Below are 8788 nucleotides of genomic sequence, written 5' to 3'. Positions count from 1 at the left end.
CCCATACACCCACCCCCCCACACATAAACCCACCCCCCCACCCATACACCCACACCCCACACCCCCCCCACCCCGCACCCATACACCCACCCCGCACCCCCCCACCCACCCCGCACCCATACACCCACCCAGCACCCACCCCGCACCCCCCCACCCACCCCACACCCCCACCCATCCACCCACCCCGCACCCCCCCACCCACCCCGCACCCATACACCCACCCCCGCACCCCCCCACACCCCACACCCATCCACCCACCCCGCACCCATACACCCACCCCGCACCCATCCACCCACCCCGCACCCATACACCCACCCCGCACCCCCCCCACCCACCCCGCACCCATACACCCACCCAGCACCCACCCCACACCCCACACCCATCCACCCACCCCGCACCCATACACCCACCCAGCACCCATACACCCACCCTGCACCCATACACCCACCCAGCACCCACCCCACACCCCCCACCCACCCCCACCCAGCACCCACCCCCACCCCGCACCCAGCCCCCACCCCCCACCCCGCACCCACCACCCCACCCAGCACCCCCCACCCAGCACCCACCCCACACCCACCACCCTACCCCCACCCAGCACCCCCACCACCCCCACCCAGCACCCACCCCGCACCCACCCAGCACCCCGCACCCACCCACCCCGCACCCAGCACCCACACCCCCAACCAGCACCCACCCACCCAGCACCCACCCCCCACCCACTCCCCACCCACCCCGCACCCAACCCCCCACCCCACACCCACCCACCCAGCACCCACCCCGCACCCAGCACCCACCCCCCCACCCACCCCAGCACCCACCCTCCCACCCACCCAGCACCCACCCAGCACCCACCCACCCCCATACACCCATACACCCAGCACCCACCCCGCACCCCCACCCACCCAGCACCCATACACCCAGCACCCACCCACCTCCACCCAGCACTCACACAGCACCCAGCACCCATACACCCAGCACCCACCCACCCAGCACCCATACACCCAGCACCCATACACCCAGCACCCACCCCGCACCTATACACCCCGCACCTATACACCCCGCACCCACCCACCCCCACCCCCATACACCCCGCACCCACCCACCCACCCCGCACCCAGCACCCACCCTGCACCCAGCACCCACCCACACACCCAGCACCCACCCTGCACCCAGCACCCACCCTGCACCCAGCCACCCACCCACACACCCAGCACCCACCCACACACCCAGCACCCACCCTGAACCTAGCCACCCACCCACACACCCTGCACCCAGCACCCACCCCGCACCCAGAGCACCCACCCCCGCACCCAGCACCCACCCCGCACCCACACAGCACCCACCCACCCAGCACCCAGAGCACCCACCCCGCACCCACCCACCCAGCACCCACCCATACACCCAGCACCCATACACCCAGCACCCAGCCAGCACCCACCCCGCACTCACCCACCCAGCACCTACCCACACAGCACCCACCCACACAGCACCCAGCACCTACCCACACAGCACCCACCCACCCCGCACCCACCCACCCAGCACCCACCCATACACCCAGCACCCATACACCCAGCACCCAGCCAGCACCCACCCAGCACTCACCCACCCAGCACCTACCCACACAGCACCCACCCACACAGCACCCAGCACCTACCCACACAGCACCCACCCACCCAGCACCCACCCACCCAGCACCCACAGAACACCCATCACCACAGCACCCATACAGCACCCATCACTACAGCACCCACCCACACAGCACCCACAGAACACCCATCACCACAGCACCCATACAGCACCCATCACTACAGCACCCATCCACACAGCACCCACAGAACACCCATCACTACAGTACCCACACAGCACCCATCACCACGGCACCCACACAGCACCCATCACTACAGCACCCATCACCACAGTACCCATCACTACAGCACCCATCACCACAGCACCCATCACCACAGCACCCACACAGCACCCATCACCACAGCACCCATCACCACAGCACCCATCACTACAGCACCCATCACTACAGCACCCACAGATCACCCACACACACAGCACCCACAGAGCTCCCATCACCACAGCACCCATCACTACAGCACCCATCACCACAGTACCCATCACTACAGCACCCATCACCACAGCACCCATCACCACAGCGCCCATCACCACAGCGCCCACACAGCACCCACAGAACACCCATCACCACAGCAGCCATACAGCACCCATCACTACAGCACCCATCACTACAACACCCATCACTACAACACCCATCACTACAGCACCCACAGAGCACCCACCCACACAGCACCCACACAGCACCCATCACCGCAGCACCCATCACTGCAGCACCCATCACTGCAGCACTCATCACTGCAGCACTCACACAGCACCCATCACTACAGCACCTACACCGCACCCATCATTACAGCACCCATCACTACTGCACCCATCACTACAGCACCCAACACTACAGCACCTACATAGCACCCATCACTACAGCACCCATCACTACAGCACCCATCACTACAGCACCACTACAGCACCCATCACTACAGCACCCACACAGCACCCATCACCACAGCACCCTTCACTACAGCACCCTTTACTACAGCACCTATCACCACAGCACCCATCACTACAGCACCCACACTGCATCCATACAGCACCCACAGAGCACCCATCACTACAGCACCCATCACTACAGCATCCACAGAACACCCATCACTACAGCACCCATCACTACAGCTCCCATCACTACAGCACCTACACAGTACCCATCACTACAGAACCCACATAGCACCCATCACTACAGCACCCATCACTACAGCACCCATCGACTATCCATAGGGCACCCATCACTACAGACCCCATACAGCACCCATCATTACAGCACCTATAGAGCACCCTTAACTACAGCACCAATAGAGCACCTTTCACTACAGCAACCACCACAACACCCATAGAACACCCATCACTACAGCACCCATCACTAGAACACCCATTGGGCACCCATCACTAGAGCGCCCATCACTAGAACACCCATTGAGCACCCATCACTCAAGCACCCATAGAGCACCCATCACTACAGTGCAGAAGGCAGTGACATGGTGGTAATGTCACTGGACTATTAATCCAGAGACCCAGACTAACCTCAGCAAGTCCCAGCAATCGTACTGTCTTGGATTTGAAATCCTGCAAGACCCCCCAAGTTATATTATGATCCGAGACCCAACCCCCAGGTTTTTGGTAAGATCTCAGGCACCAATAAGATTTTGTTTAACATAGAAACTAGGAGCAGGAGTAGGCCATTCGGCCCTTCGAGCCTGCTCCGCCATTCATTATGATCATGGCTGATCATCCAACTCAATAGCCTGCTCCCGCTTTTTCCCAATATCCTTTGATCCCTTTCGCCCCAAGAGCTCTATCAAACTCCTTCTTGAAAACATACAATGTTTTGGCCTCAACTACTTTCTGTGGTAACGAATTCCACAGGCTCACCACTCTCTGGGTGAAGAAATTTCTCCTCATCTCAGTCCTAAATGGTCTACCCCATATCCTCAGACTGTGACCCCTGGTTCTGGACTCCCCCACCATCGGGAACATCCTTCCTGCATCTACCCTGTCTAGTCCTGTTAGAATTTTATAGGTTTCTATGAGATCCCCCCTCATTCTTCTGAGCTCCAGAGAATATAATCCTAACCGACTCAATCTCTCTTCATATGTCAGTCCTGCCATCCCAGGAATCAGTCGGGTAAACCTTCGCTGCACTCCCCTCTATAGCAAGAACATCCTTCCTCAGATAAGGAGACCAAAACTGCACACAATATTCCAAGTATGGTCTCACCAAGGCCCTGTACAATTGCAGCAAGACATCCCTGCTCCTGTACTCGAATCCTCTGGCTATGAAGGCCAACATACCATTTGCCTTCTTTACCGCCTGCTGCACCTACATGCTTACCTTCAGCGACTGGTGTACAAGGACACCCAGGTCTCGTTGCACGTTCCCCTCTCTCAATTTATAGCCATTCAGATAATAATCTGCCTTCCTGTTTTTGCTACCAAAATGGATAACCTCACATTTATCCACATTATACAGCATCTGCCATGCATTTGCCCACTCACTCACAAATCACACTGAAGCATCTCTGCATCCTCCTCACAGTTCACCCTCCCACCCAGCTTTGTGTCATCTGCAAATTTGGAGATATTACATTTAATTCCCTCATCTAAATCATTAATATATATTGTGAATAACTGGGGTCCCAGCACCGATCCCTGCGGTACCTCATTAGTCACTGCCTGCCATTTGGAAAAAGACCCGTTTATTCCTACTCTTTGTTTCCTGTCTGCCAACCAGTTTTCTATTCATCTAATACACTACCCCCAATCCCATGCACTTTAATTTTACACACTAATCTCTTATGTGGGACTTTGTCGAAAGCCTTCTGAAAGTCCAAATAAACCACATCCACTGGCTCCCCCTCATCAACTCTACTAGTTACATCCTCGAAAAATTCCAGTAGATTTGTCAAGCATGATTTCCCTTTAGTAAATCTCCCAGAATGCTTCAGTCACTTCTCACCAGTGCCCTCTGTTGGATGCTCTTCCTCCTGTTGAGGGCAAGAATCCTTCTCCTCGATTCCCTCCTGAGCCGCGGTGTCTGTGGTGACTTCTCCCAGAACGCTTCAGTCACTTCTCACTAGCGCCCTCTGTAGGACGACCACAAGCCTTTTCCTGTTTGGAGCCTCTTTCTCTAATCCTCTGCTTTGAACTTAGCTGGGACCTCTTCTTTTCCTTGTTCCCTGTAGGGGACATTTCTTTCGGGACCTCTCCCTGTCCCGACTCCCTTTGGCCCTGTCTCTTGCCTGGGGAACTTGTCTCCAATGGCACTCAGCTGGGTTCGAATCCTGCCACGGCAGATGGTGAAATTTGAATTCAATAAAAATTTGGAGTTGAAAGTCTGATGATGACCATGTAACCATTGCCGATTGTCAGGAAAAACCCATCTGGTTCTCTAATGTCCTTTAGGGAAGAAAATCTGCTGCCCTCACCTGGTCTGGCCTATATGTGACTCCAGTCCCACAGCAATGTGGTTGACTCTTAAAAGCCCTCTGAACAAGGGCAGTTAGGGATGGGTAATAAATACTGGCCTAGCCAGTGATGCCCACATCCCGTGAACGAATAAAGAAAAAAGCTTCCGATTCTCCGTAGATACAGGAGCAGTGCCAGAGGACTGGAGAATTGCAAAAGTTACACTTTTGTTCAGAAAAAGGGTGTAACGATAAGCCCAGCAACTACAGGCCAGTCAGTTTAACCTCAGTGGTGGGAAAGCTTTTAGAGGCAATAATTTGGGACAAAATTAACAGTCACTTGGGCAAATGTGGATTGAGGAAGGCTAAATTGGATTTGTTAAAGGAAAATCATGTTTAACTAATTTTTTGGATGAGGTAACATTGATGAGGGTAATGCGGTTGATATCTGTTAATGGTCTTCCAGAAAGCATTTAAGTACCACATAACAGGCTTGTTAAACAAAATTGAAGCCTATGGAATAAAAGGGACAGTAGCTGCGGGAATACAAGGTTGGCTGAGTGAGAGGAAACAGGCAACTGTCCGAGGCTGAACCCGACTGTTTACGTGTCACATGTGGCCAGTGGATGAGGTGCTGACCACATATCCAGGCCATCACAAGGATGAACTATTTCCATCTCTTTAACATCTCCTGACTTCACCCTGCCTCAGCTTAAAGTCTACTTATGTGAGCAAGTGTTTGGCTATCTGTCCTAATGTTGTCTGTTAGAGTGTACTGTAGAGTGTCATTTTTTAGCAAAGGTCACTGAGAATAGCAGTACCATAGCTTGACAGCAGTAGTTTTTTTTTTGAAAAATATACTTTATTCATAAAATATCTAGAAGAACATTACAAAACATTTCTAAATTGCCATCACAAAAAGTACAATCAGATTCAACTTTTACACATGGATCACAAGGTGCATCAATACAATCAATGAATATTACAATCATTTCAATCTGGTCAATGCAGACAATCAGGCAATGGTGTTGGAGCTATCCACATACATCATGTTGCACTCTGAGGTACTTCAATACAATTATAATACAATTAGTATTCAATGTAGACATTCATTGTGAGCTGTACAGCCCGAGGGGTCTAAACAGTTCCCAGTCCCTTGGTGCACTGTGGCAGAAAGGTCTTAGACAGCTACCTTTCCCCATTGCGCCTTTGCGGCGGCTGCCCCAAGCTTTAGTGCGTCCCTCAGCACGTAGTCCTGGACTTTGGAATGTGCCAGTCTGCAACACTCGGTCGGGGACAACTCTTTGCGCTGGAAGACCAACAAGTCAAACCAAACTGGCAGACCAAAGAGCGTCTTTCACCGAGTTGGTGATCCTCCAGCTACAGATGATGTTTGTCTCGGTGTGTGTCCCTGGAAACAGCCCGTAGAGCACAGAGTCCTGTGTCACAGAATTGCTCGGGATGAACCTCGACAGAAACCACTGCATCTCTCTCCAGACCTTCTTTGCAAAGGCACAATCCACAAGGAGTTGAACAACGGTCTCATCCCCACCACAGCCACCTCGAGGGCAACGTGCAGAGGGGGTGAGACTCCTGGCGTGTAGGAAGGATCTGACGGGGAGGGCCTTTCTCACCACCAGCCAAGCTACTTCTTGGTGCTTGTTGGAAAGTTCTGGCGATGAGGCATTCTGCCAAATGACATTGACAGTCTGCTCGGGGAACCATCCCACAGGATCCACCCTCTCCTTTTGCCTCAGGGCCTCTAAGACGTTACGTGCCGACCACTGCCTGATGGACTTGTGGTCAAAGGTGTTTCTCTGCATAGATTTTCCCACGAGGGACAGGTGGTACGGCACGGTCCAACTACTTGGAGCGTTCCGCGGCAGCATGGCCAGACCCATCCTTCGCAACACCGGGGACAGGTAGAACCTCAGCACGTAGTGACACTTGGTGTTTGCATACTGAGGGTCTACGCACAGCTTGAAGCAGCCGCACACAAAGGTGCCCATCAGTATGAGGGCGATGTGGGGCACGTTTTCTCCCCCCCTATCTAGAGGCTTGTACATCGCGTCCCTGTGGACACGATCCATTTTCAACCTCAAGATAAAGCGAAAGATGGCTCGGGTGAGTCTGGAATGGGCCAGACCTGCGCCACGTTCAGCAACAGCGAGAGTGCCTCACACCTGATGACCAGGTTCTTACCCGCAATGGAGAGGGAGCGTCACTCCCACATGCCCAGTTTTCTTTTCACCATAGACACTCGCTCCTTCCAGTTTCTAACGCATGCCCCGGTCCCTCCGAACCATATCTCCAGCACCTTCAGGCCGTCAGCCCTGACGGTGAAGGGGACAAAGGGTCAGTCAGCCCAGTTCCCAAAGAACATGGCCTCGCTCTTCCCACGATTTACCTTGGCTCCCAAGGCCAGTTCGAACTGGTCGCAGATGTGGATCAGTCTGCGCACCGACTGCAGGTCTGAGCAGAAGACGGCGACATTGTCCATGTACAGGGAGGCTTTGACCTGAGTGCCTCCACTGCCTGGGATTGTCACTCCTCTTATGCCTGGAGATTTCCTGATGGACTCAGCAAAGGGTTCTATGCAACACACAAACAGGACATGGGAGAGAGGGCAGCCCTGCCTGACTCCAGATTTAATAGGAAAGCTATCTGATTCCCACCCATTGATTGAGACTGCGCTACTGACGTTAGTGTAGAGCAGTTGGATCCAATTGCGAATTCCCTCCCCAAACCCCATTTTGGAGAGCACATCCACCTTGTAGGTGTGCGATATTCTGTCAAAGGCCTTCTCCTGATCCAGGGTGATGAGGCAGGTGTCCACACCCCTGTCCTGTACATAGGCAATCGTATCCCTGAGCAGCGCGAGGCTGTCAGAGATCTTCCTGCCCGGCACAGTGCAGGTCTGGTCAGGGTGGATCACCAATTCCAGAGCGGACTTGACCCGATTGGCGATGACCTTGGACAGAATCTTATAGTCCACATTCAACAGTGAAATGGGTCACCAATTTCTAATTTCCTCCCTTTCCCCCTTGTGCTTGTAGATGAGGGTGATGATGCCTTTCCTCATGGATTCTGACATGCTGCCGGTCAGAAGCATACTCTCGTACACTTCTAGTAGGTCTGGGCCGATCCAGTCCCACAGAGCCAAATACAACTCAGCCGGCAAGCCGTCGCTTCCGGGAGTTTTACTCTTCTCGAAGAACTCAAGGGCCTTAGTTAGTTTGACAGCAGTAGTAGTTTTAGCCATGAAAAGGTATCAGGAAGGAGTCGGTAAATCAAAGGCTGCTGGGATACTTGATATATGTTAGCGTAGATAAAGGACACAGCAAAAACTAGCCTAGACTGGCTCAAAGCAGGTGTGAACCCAGTGATTATAAATAGATAGGTGTCAGTCATGTGAATGCTAAGCAAAACAAGACAGTTGGTCTATAATACTTAGATTGTGAAAGTGATTACAGATAACAAGGTGTCAGTCACTGGAATGCTAAGATACACAGCAAAACAAGACAGTTGATCTGAAACACTTTGCACCTATTGGGATAGGTTGTGAGCCTGTGTGACCGAGAACACATCCTCAGTCACGAAAGGACAGGGACTAAATGTATAAAAGACAATGTAACAACTCAGAAGACAGAGTACTGATTTAGACTGGATTAACTAAGACAGTCTCTCCCTGCATTCACTTGAATAAACAATCGAAAACTGTACCTGAGGTCTCCGAGGTGTTTGTCAAT

This window comes from Cetorhinus maximus, unplaced genomic scaffold (genome assembly GCF_964194155.1).
Source record: "Cetorhinus maximus unplaced genomic scaffold, sCetMax3.hap1.1 HAP1_SCAFFOLD_1433, whole genome shotgun sequence".
NCBI classification, from domain to species: domain Eukaryota; kingdom Metazoa; phylum Chordata; class Chondrichthyes; order Lamniformes; family Cetorhinidae; genus Cetorhinus; species Cetorhinus maximus.
This window is presented reverse-complemented; position numbering follows the sequence as displayed.